Below are 15,026 nucleotides of genomic sequence, written 5' to 3'. Positions count from 1 at the left end.
CATCCATACATGACCACTGGAAAAACCATAGCCTTGACTAGACAGACCTTTGTTGGCAAAGTAATGTCTCTGCTTTTGAATATGCTATCTAGGTTGGTCATAACTTTCCTTCCAAGGAGTAAGCATCTTTTAATTTCATGGCTGCAGTCACCACCTGCAGTGATTTTGGAGCCCAGAAAAATAAAGTCTGACACTGTTTCCATTGTTTTCCCATGACCATCATAAAAGGCTCAGTTTTAATGAGAGCTCTCTAAGGAGATAAAAGTTGACTTTCCATAGCAAAGTACCTAAAGACTAATAGCAGGAGTTTGCTTGCATAGAAGTTCAGGACAAACTTTTTCTACAGGGAAGAACCTACCAGAAACTTGAGAAGGCATATGTATCTAACTTATCTGCAAAGGAAGGTGCTTCAGAATAATGTGAAGTCAGGGTAATAAGATACTAAACAGGACTCACTGTACCAGCCTCTGCTGCTGCTGCTAAGTCGCTTCAGCCGTGTCTGACTCTGTGTGACCCAATAGATGGCAGCCCACCAGGCTGCCCTGTCCCTGGGATTCTCCAGGCAAGAACACTGGAGTGGGTTGCCATTTCCTTCTCCAATGCATGCATGCATGCTAAGTACCAGCCTCTGCTGCTGCTGCTGCTGCTAAGTCACATCAGTTGTGTCCGACTCTGTGCGACCCCGTAGACGGAAGCCCCCCAGGCTCCTCTGTCCCTGGGATTCTCCAGGCAAGAATACTGGAGTGGGTTGCCAGGTACCAGCCTCTACACCAACTCAAAACCTCTTGTTGTGTCCACTTAAAGAGAGCAGGGATGCATGAAACCTGGTGGATGGTTTTGTGTAAGAGTCTGAGATCAGAAATAAAGACGCACTGTCAAACAATAGTATGAGTAGGTGCTGAATCACCTATTTGGAAATGGAATCCTACAATGACACTGTAGCCTATGGTCCTGACAATTCAGGGTCCAGAGAGTGTAGTTGGGACCCTGGACTTTGACTGTGAAGCCATTCCCTGAGAAGCCATCTCTCTGTCACATGGAAGATGAGCTCCTGGTGATCAGCAAATGATCCCTGAATGAGGACACATCAATATGTTATCTCAGGACAATTCCTGGGACAGGGTGGGAGGAGGAAAATGGTCTTGTCACACCATTTGGTGACAGAGGGATGAACAGTGAACCTGTACTGCTGAGATCCCCAAATAGTGGTTGGAGGGGAAAGGAATAGACAGTTCTGGCTAGATCAGTGGCCACATATACCTGGAGTTGACAGCTGTGATTTGTCCATTCATAGTGATGTTATCAGGGAACAAAGACAGGCAGACAAAGCATTATCAATTAACTATCTCCAGAAAACCATGAAGTTCCAAAAGCGACTGCACTTTTTAACTAAACATGCTAGGAACTGAAGGGTGATAATGGTAAGACTTCAAATGAACTTGGTCTGAAGAGGCTCATTCCATTAAATTTTGTGGGGGAAGTAAGAGTCAAAAGTAGCGAATAACTGAAAATCTGATTTTCTGCATATCCCAATCTAGTGATACTGAGGACTCCTCAATCCAAGGGAAGAGGCCTGGTAGCCAAGACATGAAGAAATGCTATGCACTAACATGAGATAGCCTGGAACAACCATAGGATACTTTTAAGATAATATATAAGATAGTTATATTTTCTTAACCAGTTAGAAGAAATCCTGAAAGACCTTAGCAAAGCCAAGCACAACTTGACTACAACCTTTCTGTGTGTCTCGCCATAGAACATCTGTACCAGTATGGGCTAAACAGTTGTGTTTGCCTTTTTTTTTTTTTTTTTGACAAAAGCTACCATCAGCAGCTCTGGAACAAATCAGGCATAAATCAATAATGATCTTTCCTCATGTCGCACAAAAAGATATGTCACTCATTAGAAGCAAATTTAATACCATAAATGGGAGCAAAACAAACACACAGGATAACATCATAAGCAAAAGTGGTGAGAAAACATCATCATGGGTAGTCAGGATTTACGGGGTTGGTGCTTGCCTGGATGCAAGAAGAACTATAATGTCTCAAGTCTTGAGTTTAAAAGATCTCTTTTAGATTCTGTTCAGTTATATTTCCCAAGCCTGGGGGATGAAGGCAGTTTCGGCAAGCTGCAGCCCCTGAAAAGAGATCACGGTAGAGCCAAGCACACCTTCTCTTGTTCTGTGTTGACCCAGAGCTCCTACTAAGTTCCCGCAAGGTGGCGCTGTGAACCTTATTCTTTGTGCTCCTATTGCGTAGTAAGCCTCAACGATGATGCAAATGATTGGATGTATGAAATTCATAAATATGTCACTGAGGAAGACAACTCCCAAACATGGCCCAAACGATCCTGGCTCCATGGCCCTTGCTAAGTCCCCTCCCATGCTGGGCTGGGCTATCCTGTATAACCAATAGAATGTTGCAGAAATGGTGGAAGGTGCATGACTTCCAAAACTAGGTCACAAAAGACATTTTCTTTCTTGGGTTATACTTGTTCTGGGTGAAGACAGCTGCAACATCATGATGTTACTCCAGCGTCTCAGTGGAGAAGTTCACGGGGTAATAGACTGGGGGCTCCTGCTATCAGCCAGCACCGACTTGCCAGCAATGTCGACTGCATCTTGACGTGGATGGATCCTCCATCTCAGTTAAATTTTTAGATGCTTGCATCCCCAGCTGACATTTTGATTGCAACCTCATGAGACACCTGGAACCAGAACCATCCAGAAAAGCTGCTTCCAAAATCCTGACCCACACAAACTGTGAGGGATTAAAAAAGAAAGAAAGAAAGATGTTTTAGGATAATTTGCTGCACAACAATAGATAACTAAAACTAGCCTAGATAGAAAGCAAGTTGCTTACGAGATACAGGCAAAACACATATGATGTGTGAAGTATAGATGATGAGTAAATAAGTAGCTTGTGAGACATATGCAGAATTCATAAGACATGGTGAATATAGATAATAAGTTAGCAACTTGTAACACATGCTACAGATATACAGAATAAACGGAATGTATGATGAACCAAGTGAGTGCGTTTCTTATAGCTAGAAAGTGGAAGAAAGAATACATTATGATATACCCCCTCTGGGTTGGCAGCTTGGTCATGCCTAAATCAGCAAGGCATTGGTTGACATCCATATGGTCACATTTTGGCCCCATGTGCTCAGAGCAAGAAATGCAAGCTATAATTGGCAAGCTATAGCTGTGGCCAAACATACCTGTTCTTGCCCTTGTGATCCTCTTATCAGAGAGCAAATGCATGCTTTGGCCCAGGGGACCTTCTGTGTACTCGGCCTTCTTGCTCATATCTTAATTCCCATCCTATCGGCCGGGAAGGCAGATACAGGTGAAAGAGGGGACATACATGCATTGGGGACATACAGGATTTAGGGAGTATGGTCCTCTCACCAGTCTGACTTGATCCTAAGTGGGTTAGTCCACTCCAGCCCTCTTCCCTTGGTTCTCAATTTGTGTTTTAAATACATTTAAGGAAACAATGTGTTTTGAGCACCTTCCTTTTGTCCACGAGCCTTTCTGTTATGAATCCTCTGAAATAACTTACCCTATGGAGTACTTAGAAGCTATCATTGCAACAAGGTAATCTCCTACATGAGTGGGATCTCACCTGACAGTTCTGAGCCTCAGTTTTCTTATTTTTGAAAAATGGAGGTCAAGCTATATACTGGGAAGTACTGTAAGAATAAATGAGACAATTGTGAGAAGGCACAGCACAGCCAGGCACACAGTAGCTATGTACCAAAAGCAGTTTCTTCTGCCTCTGTGTGACCCTGTACAGTGGCCACATTCAGCTTAGTCATCGTTGAAATGGCTATCATAATACCTACCCCACAGAGGTGGTACAAGGATTAAATAAAAACATTTTTGAGAGCAACAAGCACAGGGCTTGACACACAAGTAGATGGTCAATACGTTTTAAATCTGTTTTCTTTTTGTTACAAACTAAAAAGAAAAATAACAAAAGCTGCCTCAAATATCTGGGAAATCTCTCCACCTCCTCCACCAGCTCAGATTACCTCCCGGACTACACCCCCTGCCCCCCCATTGCTTTGAAGGGTTAGAGCTTTTGTTCCTTTATGGAGACTTACAATTCATCCCCGAGGAAGAAGCCAAATGACTTAAATTCTACCCTAAGACACAAATGACTAACAATAGATCCTTGCACAGAAAGAAAGATTTTATAAGGAGAGGGAGGCGGGAGTAAGAAGACAGGGTTCAGAGGAAGGGCACTCAAAGGTGAGAGACAGAGGAAATCTTCAAGAGGTGAGCCTGGAAGAAGGCCACAACAAAGGCAAACAGAGCTACCAAGGGACCCCTCTCTCAGAGGCAGACACTATTGAGGCAGGGACCCTCAAAAGTCCTTCCCACACACAGTCCCTCCCTTCCCCCCACAGCCCCTCTCTGAGACTTCACCCTCAACAGCTCCTCCCACAGACAGCTCCTACCACACACAGCCCCTCCCTCAGACAGCCCTTCCCACAGACAGCTCTTCCCACACACAGCCCTTCCCACACAGCCCTCCCACACACAGCCCTCCCATCCCCAGCCCCTCCCACACACAGCCACTCCCACACACGGCCCCTCCCACATACAGCCCCTCCCACACAGCCCTCTCATCCCCAGCCCCTCCCACATACAGCCCCTCCCACACAGCCCTCTCATCCCCAGCCCCTCCCATCCCCAGCCCCTCCCACACAGCCCTCCTATACACATCTCCTCCTACATACAGCCCCTCCTACACAGCCCCTCCCACACACAGCCCCTCCCACACACAGCTACTCCCACACAGTCCCTCCCACACACAGCCCCTCCCACACATAGCCCCTCCCACACACAGCCCCTCCCTCAGACAGCCCCTCCCTCAGAACAGCACCCCTCAGACATCCCCTCCCACATACAGCCCCTCTCACACACTCCTCCCACACACAGCTCCTCCCACACAGCCCCTCCTATACCCAGTCCCACCCACACACCCTACCCACACACAGCCCCTCCCAGAAGATGAAGTGCAGATCTCAGGTTGCAGGAGTAAACAGGAAAGAAAGAAACTAGCATCCTGTGGAAAGGAGCGGCAATAAGTTGAAATGGCCCGCCTCTTTAGAAAAGACCACCTCCTCCTCTCCTTAGGGCTTCTCCTTGGTCTCCAGATTAGGAAAGAGGATTGTGGGATTTGTGCCTCAGAGGAGAAGCGGCCATTGATTGGGTTTCAAGCTAAACCATCAGAGTCCCAGACCCCAGACCGATCTGGAGCCATGCGGGAGGCAGCAGGGTGCAGAGAAAAGCACGTTAGGCTTGGAGTCCAAAGTTCTGATAGCAGATTTCAGAGTCTCCCTACGTTAGGGCTGTGCCCTGGCCTGAGTCACATATTGTTTCTATCAGAGTCACCAGAGTGAAATAGGGCTCGTCACATACCTGCAGAACAAGTTTATCTGGAAGCTAACTGAGCCAAGCTTCTGGTTCCCTGCTGGTCAGGCCCCCAGAGAGGGCACACTGTTCCTGGAGAAGGGGGAAGCCAGGTTGCCAGCAGAAAGTGTTCATATGTAAACATTTCTGGTAAATTGCCTAAAGAGATCTCAGAAGAAAGAAACCTGAATTTTCCAAAGCTATAGTCATTTCATATTTGAGAGATGAGCTTTGCATCATACTAAATGAATATTCCCTTTTATAGCTAATTTTGGTTTCCTTGGTGGCTCAGACAGTAAAGAATCCTGCCAATGCCGGAGATGGTGGGTTTGACACCTGGGTCAGGAAGATGCTTGGAAAAGGGACTAGCTACCCACTTCAGTATTCTTGCCTGGAGGATTTCATGGGCAGAGGAGCCTGGCAGGCTACAGTCCATAGGGTTACAAAGAGTTGGACTGGACTGAGCAACTGTCACACATAGCTAATTTTATGCTTATTTGTTATTTCTTAAAGCCCCCTCCCTATACGTTGTACCAATTTCAGATCTCATAAAACATGGACCCACCCCTAAATGCCTCAAAATGTTGTTGTGTGGATAAAATAAAATGACCACTAAAAGAGTGATGGACCCAGAAAGCTGGAAATAAATGCTTCTTATCAATAAATCAAATTCTGAGGTCCCTTCTCAACTCTCCTCTACCCAAGTAAGGTGGAGTAGGAGGAGAAAGGCAGTCAAGAGACCTCCCCCCTGGATTCAAGACTGAAGAGTTGGCAGGGAGCCTGCTGCCCTCCAGCCAGGACCCCTCCAGTCAGCCAGGGCCTGATGATGTAGTAGCTTGATTCAGCGGATAAACATCTAGTGCAGCTTGCTAGAGGCCCCCAGCCTCGTATAACTGTTGACACAGAGCAGATTCCCTTTCTCTAAACCACTGTTTATATCTTAGCCAAGTGTCCTGCATAAATCTCCCATCCAACCACCAGACTCTCTGGCTGCTACAGAAGTGGCCAACTAGAAAATTGCCTAATAAGGAGTTTGCTGCAGGAACTAGGGGTATCTCCATATGAAAGGCTGACTTGTGGGCACTGACAGAAAACCCCAATAGGAGACTTTGCAAGATGGAGGTCAAGAACAGAGTTGGAGGCAGCTTCAGCTTAAAGGAAGGCTCTCAACCAGGAGTCTGGGTGTGTGAAAGATAGGTTCTGTTCAGCTTGGAGTCAGAGAACATACTGAAATCCCAGTTCAACAGCTGTGGGAATAAGTAAGTTCATTTGTAACATTTTTTTTTTTGGTTTCCACATATAAGTGATATGTGATACTTGTCTTTTCCAGTAGTCATGCACGGATGTGAGACTTAAGCCATAAAGAAGGCTGAAGAACTGATGCTTTCAAATTGTGCTGCTGGAGAAGACTCTCGAGAGTCCCTTGGACTGCAAGGAGATCAAACCAGTCAATCCTAAAGGAGATCAACCCTGAATATTCACTGGAAGGACTGATGCTGAAGCTAAAGCATTGGCCACCTGCTGTGAACAACCGAACAACCGACCCATTGGAAAAGACCTTGATGCTGGGAAACACTGAGGGCAGGAGGAGAAAGAGGTAACAGAGGATGAAATGGTTGGATGGCATCAGCGACTCAATGGACATGAGTCTGAGTACACTCTGGGAGATAGTGAAGGACAGGGAAGCCTGGTGCTGCAGTTCATGGGGTCACAGAGTCAGACACAACTTAGTAACTAACAACAACAATGATGAACTTATTTATAAAACAGAACCAGACTCACAGACTTGGAGAATGAATTTAACCAGGGAGGTAAGATAGGGGGAGGGAGAGATAGATTGGGAGTTTGGGATTGACGTGTACACACTGCTATATTTAAAATAGATAACCAAAAAGGACCTACGGTATAGCACAGGGAATTCTGCTCAGTATTCTGTAATAACCTAAATGGGAAAAGAATTTGAAAAAGAATACATACATATATATGTATATTTGAATCACTTTGCATTACACCTGAAACTAACACAACATTGTTAATCAACTATGAAAGTGAAAGTGTTAGTGGCTTAGTCATGTCCGACTCTTTGTGACCCCATGGACTATAGCCCGCCAGGCTCCTCTGCCCGTGGAATTCTCCAGGCAAGAATACTGGTGTGGGTAGCCATTCCCTTCTCCAGGGCATCGTTTCGACCCATAGATGGAACCTGGGTCTCCCTCACTGCTGGCAGATTCTTTACCATCTAAGCCAGTACTCCAATGTAAAATAAAAAACAAATTTTAATAATCTTTTTAAAAAGTCCTAGGAAGTATGTAGGCTTGGTTCCGGTTCAAACTCATTCTTCAATAGGGGGTTTTCAGAAGAAAAATAGAACACAACTTTGTAATCGCTTTGTGGTTTCATAAATTAATATTAGGGCTTGGTTCAGAGCTCAGCACAGTTGTGTGGTAAGCTGTGGTTTGGGGTTCATGGTCTGGCTGAGGTCCCTGATTGGAATGCCTGGAGAGCTGTGGCTTAGAAGGAGCAAAGGCACAATCTTCCTCTTGCAGTAGGAGCTCACAGCTGCCTCCAGTTCATCTTGACTCAGCAAGGGGCACCTCAGAAACGACTCCCCGAGCTAATATATATACAGGCCTCTATTTCTTTTCTGCCAGAGTCCTGCATAAATAGCCTCATCCAGAGTAGCTGTTATCTTAAATAATAATTAAAAAGAGTAAGAGTCACCCTCAAGGAATGGAGGAGGGGAGAGGGCGTCTTTATATTTAGATATTCTGGACTTGATTATAAATCCTAGAGCTGGGCTGCTCTGTAGGTATCTGGCTTCTCTAGGCAGGCCCTCTCTATTTGATCAACCGACTACTGCCATCTAGTGGATTTGGAGGCCTTTGATGAGCTGCTGCTGCTGCTGCTAAGTCACTTCAGTCGTGTCCAACTCGGTGCGACCCCAGAGACAGCAGCCCACCAGGCTCCCCCGTCCCTGGGATTCTCCAGGCAAGAACACTGGAGTGGGTTGCCATTTCCTTCTCCAATGCATGAAAGTGAAAAGTGAAAGTGAAAGTGAAGTTACTAGCTCCTTAGAAAACAATGCTAGGAATTGATTTTGAGAGAAGCAATGCTTAATTAGGGCAGCAAATCTTAGGGTAGCCTGTAGGTAGGATTACGGCTCAATCACCCTGGAATATCCCTGTGTGTAACTTTTCCTCTTTGACATAGATTAAAAGAGAAAAAAGAAGGGTTTAAATATTCATTGCCTGTGGGTCATCGATATTCTGGAGTTTATTTGGCTACTGAATCAAAACTGCCATTGGGATCCTTACCAAGACTTAGTTAAGGCTGAGGCTGTGGATAGCTTTACTGCTCTGTTCTGAGCTCCCCATGCAGGCTGCAGTGGCCAGATTGGTTGAGGGATGTAGCTATGGTGATGGCAGGAAGCCTTCAGCTAAGAAACAGAAACCCAGATCCCTAGAGCCGTCCTCAGAGAGGGTGTGTCAGTCTGTCCAGGCAGCCCTCAGTTCTCAGCCCCCAGGTGGTGGGTATGCCCCTTACTTGAAGAAGGAAGACAAAAGCAGCCAGCCCTGGATTCCATAACTTCCTTCTTATGGAAGCTTGTGATTACCTAGAGTGGTTGTTCTGAGGACAGAGCAAATCAAAGAACTGCTGATCTGGAGTTTTCAGGGAGCTTAGGAAAGGAATCAGGTTAACTACAGAAGGAATCAGCGAATGAGCACAATCAGTCTTTAAGATGGACAAGAGACTTGGTAGGGACCAAAACATTCGAATCAACACCGCAATCCACAAAGAGCATTTGGTTGAGATCTGTAAAGATTTCTCTCTGTTATTGCAGCTTCATTTCCTCCTAGGTTACAGCCAAGCCCTGTCTTCTCTGTCTACTGAGGCTATGAGGTTTCTGTCCAAAGCTGGGAATGGACCCAAATCACAACGCCCTCCCCAACCCAGGCTTCACTTTTCTCATCCGGAAAATGAAAGTGTGGGTTTGATTACCCCTCAAATATCTTCCAACTGAATCTGAATTCTTCCAATCTAAATTTTCTTTTCTAAGTTTTAATTAGTTGGGTTTCAGTTGAAGTCAGGGCCTGGAGTGGACTGAACTCAGGACCTTTTACTAACACCTGGACGGTCTCCCAAGGAGTGTTCATCCAGAACAGAAGCCTTTGGGGACTAGAATATGAATTTGAACAACCATTGCAGCAAGTGTTAAAACCATCTTTGTAGACCTGGCCTACTGATAAGACAGCCTACTGTTAATTCATCTTGTAACCTTGATAAGTCATTTATTCACTTAAACTTTGCTTTCTAAATCTAAAAATAATAACCTTCTTTCCTGTTTCCTTCTCAGGATTGGTGCAATCCTGAGATTAGTTCAGCTCAGTTCAGGTGCTCAGTTGTGTCCGACTCTTTGCGACTCCAAGGACTGCAACATGCCAGGCCTCCCTGTCCATCACCAGCTCCTGGAATTTACTCGAACTCATGTCCATTGAGTCAGTGATGCCATCCAACCATCTCATCCTCTGTCATCCTTTGTCCTCCTGCCTTCAATCTTTCCCAGCATCAGGGTCTTTTCAAATGAGTCAGCTCTTCACATCAGGTGGCCAAAGTATTGGAGTTTCAGCTTCAGTATCAGTCCTTCCAATGAACATTCAGGACTGATTTCCTTTAGGATGGACTGGCTGGATCTCCTTGCAGTCCAAGGGACTCTCGAGAGTCTTCTTCAACACCACAGTTCAAAAGCATTAATTCTTTGGTGCTCAGCTTTCTTGGTAGTCCAACTCTCACATCTGTACATGACTACTGGAAAAACCATAGCCTTGACTAGATGGACCTTTGTTGGCAAAGTAACGTCTCTGCTTTTTAATTTGCTGTCTAGGTTGGTCATAACTTTTCTTCCAAGGAGTAAGTGTCTTTTTATTTCATGGCTGCAGTCACCATCTGCAGTGATTCTGGACGCAGTGATTTGGATTTTGCAATCCTGAGATGCGAGAAGCTAAAAAATCTCAGTATGGATTTTAAATGCCATTTTTCTGTTTAGGTTGAATTAAATCTATTTAATATTATAAATCTCTTCCAGATGATATCCAGCAAACAAACAGCCAAACAGTACGTGTCTGAAAGATCACAGACTTTGTCTTTGAGGAAAAAAGCAAGGCCAAGTCTGAGAGAAATCAGTCTTTCTAACCAACAGGGAAATGCTGGCCCTCCTTTGAGCCTCTTCCTTCCAATCCTTGGAGCTTCTTTGCCTAAAAGTGGAGCTGGAAGGTGGAGATAGAAGATGGCCTGGAAGCCACTGGCATCTTGCTTTTAGCAGGTGGTGATGGGAGAGCTGGAACTTATGTCTTCACCCAGAAGATCTGATGATGCTTTCTCTCCTCCACAGTAAACCTCTCCAGGAAAGAGCAGAGAACCAAAAAACTGCAATATGTGATTCATAATTGTCAATAACATTTGCGTCATTTTGATGCTCTAACTCTATTACATTAATTGCTTTCCTCCCTACACTTTATTTTAAGGTGAACATTAATTGATTCCCAAGTGTAATCACAATTATGGTGAATTATCCCGCTTAATGGAAGATGTGGTTAATAGGTAGGAAGGTGCCACTGCAACTGTTTCTCCTTCCCAGGGGAGAGATGATATATGCTATTATGGGTCTGCTGTAGGCTGAATTTTCCCCAAGAATTCAGAGCTAATGCACAGCTATCCATCACAAAATCCCATTGTTCTATCCAGTTGACCAGACACAACTCCCTTCAACCTAGCCTGTTTATCCTTGTCCACTGACTGGCCACTATTCCTTGGAGGAACTCTCCTCTTCCACACCCCTTGTGTTCCAGAGATAAGAGAGATGCTAGCATTTCAGCTCTGAGTTCTGAATCACACATTCTAGTACAGTTAGGATGGGCAAGGTGATGGGCATGTCCACCCAGGGCCAGACCCAGAAAAGACAGTGAAGTAGGCAGAGGAGGAAAACCCTTGTTCATTCATGTACTCCAATGCCTAGCCATGCGCCTGGCACATGATAGCTCGTTACCACATCTTATTTCAAAAGAAGAATTGGCGAATGAAGTTTATCTTCCCTTCCTATGCCCTTTGCCATCCAACTCCTTGGCTGTGAGTTGCTCTGTGATAATTTTTGACTCCCCTCTGCCACCCCACTCATATCCTCTTGAAGAGAGGGCACCTCTCTAAACCCAGTTCCTCTGTGATAATTTTTGACTCCCCTCTGCCACCCCACCCATATCCTCTTGAAGAGAGTTTAGCCTCTCTAAACTCCTCACCACCATCTGCCCTGTGTCCTGCTCTATTGGTGCACTGATAGAGACAGGATCGCACATCAGATGTACCGACTGGTTTGGTAGCTAATGTTGAGATCGTGAACTCTCCCCGGTAATCCTGTAACAGGAACGAACCTTAGCACTCCTCTTTGTGACTACTTTACATTGATCAGACTTCCTTCCCAGCCTCATCTCTGGGCAGCAACCCTCCTGCTGAGCGCTCTGACACCAGTCACGGATACCCTATAATTTAGTCTCTTAATGGTCCGGTGGCATCTTCTGTGTAGAAGCTTCAGGCTACTGGGAAAGGAGAGCTAGAAGACCTGCTTTGAAGCAGCCATGCTTCTGGTATTTGTTTATTTAGGGCCTCTCATGGAGAATTTTTGTGGGAAGCTTATGTTTGTACTCCATGGTGCTGTCAGCCATTGAAAGTGTCCAAAATCCATGCTTTTTCAAGGGGCAGGAAGGTCCTTCTCTCTGTCATCTATCTGATAAGCTCATTCCACAGGTTTCAGCTTAAATGTAAGCTCTTTCCAACCTTGATGCCCTTCCGGCCAGGTGGATCGCAGCTCCCTCCTCTGGGCTCAGAGGTACCCTGCCCACACCTCTACACGGTCCACACAGCGCAGCACCATCACAATTTTGTAACCCAGACCCCTGCTGTCCCACTTCTGAGCCAGACAAACATCTGGCCTCCTACAGACCTCACGCAGCTTGTACTTGCCCAGAGACAGCCAGCAGAGGGGGTGAGTGGAGGCTGGAGTCTAGCTCTCACTCCACCAAGGGGTGCTCCCTGGCCTGGGACTAAACCTACCTGTGTGAAAGGAGCCTTTTCCTTTCTAGAAAGGCTGTTAGTTATTAGCCCTGGCTGAGTCAGCACAGGGGTGCCTCCTTCCCTGCAGAGCCCAGAGACACTGACGAACCCACAGCCACCCTGCTCTGGCTCTGTGAGCTTGATTCTACCAGCAAGACCCTTGGGCATGACCTCAGCTCTTCCACTGTTTTTTCAAAAATAATCAGTCACACTAAGCATTTTGTGGCTTTTCGGTAGACTTTCCTGAAAGTCTCACGGGGCAGAAGATGGACCATTGTGACTCTCCACAGTCTCACTAATCCACCTGAGCCATTTGATTCTCCCCACAAATGGTCCACTCCCACCAAGAGCATCACCAGGCCGCCGCCTCCTCCTCCCGGCCCTCCCCCCCCTCGCAGCAGCACGGTTCCTGTCCTGTGCCTTCTTCCTCCCGCATCTCCCCTTCTACTTACACCTGTCTGCTAAGCCACACCTACTCCACCTCTGACCTCAGACTGCAAACTGGCCTCCATCACAGCTCAGCAAACAAGCTGCCAAAATGCACATGTCCCTGTTCTATTATTTCCTCCTGTGCCCCACCACCAACTAATAATGAGTTTTAAAATACCCTTCAGTCATAACTGATGAGTTAATCTACTGATTCGAATGTGGTCTCACTAGATTCAAACTCCAACTTCTTCACATTCTCACTGTGTGACTTTGGGTAAGTCACTTAAGATAGAGGCAGTTATCATGCTACATCAGAGGGCTCAATAACCTTCTCACTTAATAATGAGAATAGAATGAGATGATGCACATAAAGGGCTTGGCGTATAAGTGTTTTATAGATGGTAGGTATTATTATCAATGTATTACTAAGTACTATAATTATTACTAAATATTAGTGGAATGATTACTGAACATGGTACAGTTGCCATTATGCATGAAATGATATTAGGTCCCTCCCTATCCTCCAGCCATAATCACCAGCATTAGTACTTAAGTCCCTTTTCATAGAGAATCATGCCAGTTTATGTACTTACACAGGAGACCCAGGAACTGCTTTATCCGAATCATAAACCTGAATCTTGCCCACACATGTCAGTGTAGTCCCAGGATTGAACATTTAAGGATCTGTGGTTGCTGGATCTTCAGCCTAAGGGCCTTGCTGCTCTTAATTGGTTTGGTTTCAAAATAGCTCAGCCCTTCCAGGCATAGGAAGCTTTAGGCTAGGTCCTGATGGACAGTTAATAGATGTGTGTGGGCATGTGTGTATGTAAATGTTTAATGACCTCAGAAGAACTGAGATTCAGAGCTGTGGACGTGTACTTGAAGGATAATGTTACAAGTTGGGGCCCTTCAGCAAGGACCTTGCTCTGAGGTTGCTGTAAAGACAATAGGCACATTTTCAATTCTGTTCAGATCCATAGACTTCTTATTCAGCATCTACTAAGTGCCTAGTGCTGTGTCATACAGTTGGATGGATAACCGTGTGTTGCTACAACAATATTGTATAACAACAAAATACACAACCTGGGATTTCTTTCTCATGCATTACATCTCTTTTCCACACATCTGCTGTCATTTGGAGTCAGGTGGTCTAAGATCTGTGGGTCAGCTGGAGACAATGCTTTATATGTTTCTCATCATCTGTGGCCCCCCAAGCTACTCCAGGAATGTTCATCTCATGGTCTTGGCAGAGGGAAAAGCCCAGCCCAACCATGTGAACCTCTGTTTTGTTCATATTTACAAATATTCCATTAGCTAAAGCAGTCACTTGGCTTAAACACCAAATTAAGGATCAAGAAGCTATTCTCCAGCTACTCTGAGGCCAAACAAGTCCCTAATCAAGTCCCCAAATCTATAAAGTAGGAAAATATATCATCACCAATGAGGTGATGGCAGAGTGAATATTTCTGCACCTTAATCCAGTTGACCTCATGCCTCTATTGAGATTCAGTAAAAGAGAGCTTCATCTGAACCCCGGAAGTGAGTACAAGCTTTACAAAAAATAAGAGGCAATTGCATGCTGTGATTTTTGTTTCATTGTTGTTGCCTGATTATCTTTAGTTATATTTAGGACAAGTAAATCAAGGAAAAAGCAGGACAAGTGCTCAGAGCTGGTGTTTTGATCCTTTCTCTGGATCTTTAGAAGCATCTCAATAGCAATACTTAGGTTACAGCTTTAAGTGTTCACACAAGAAGGTGCTTTTTGAAGTTTCAATTTCTCATTGAAAGTGTTTGTTTTATTCTTTACTATATAGAAATCATTCTCTTTGAAGAACTTAATCATGGGTTTTTGGCCTCGGGTTTCTGAAAGTAGAAGCAGAATGCTGTATTGAGCGTTCCTAGTTTCATCAGGCTGTCAATAGCCAGTAATTGGAACAGAGAACTACAAGTCTGGCTTTCCACAAAAAAAGATAAATGGGAAATTCAGAAACAAAATTTCAACATTGAATCCCAGTAAAAGTCCAGACAAGATCACTAGGGAGATGGTTTCTGAACCCTTATTAAATAA

At 45.1% G+C, this 15,026-nt stretch overlaps 1 long non-coding RNA gene across 1 annotated transcript; it reads right to left on the bottom strand.

The window, feature by feature from the left end:
* Positions 1-1,899: 1,899 nt before the first annotated feature.
* Positions 1,900-4,055, bottom strand: LOC133261179 (uncharacterized). The gene is made up of 2 exons (XR_009741038.1): positions 3,226-4,055; positions 1,900-2,762 (listed from the first exon to the last, which is right to left on the bottom strand). It is a non-coding gene; the product is annotated as an uncharacterized LOC133261179 (long non-coding RNA).
* Positions 4,056-15,026: the final 10,971 nt, after the last annotated feature.

This window comes from Bos javanicus, chromosome 15 (assembly GCF_032452875.1).
Source record: "Bos javanicus breed banteng chromosome 15, ARS-OSU_banteng_1.0, whole genome shotgun sequence".
NCBI lineage: Eukaryota > Metazoa > Chordata > Mammalia > Artiodactyla > Bovidae > Bos > Bos javanicus.
This window is presented reverse-complemented; position numbering and strand designations above follow the sequence as displayed.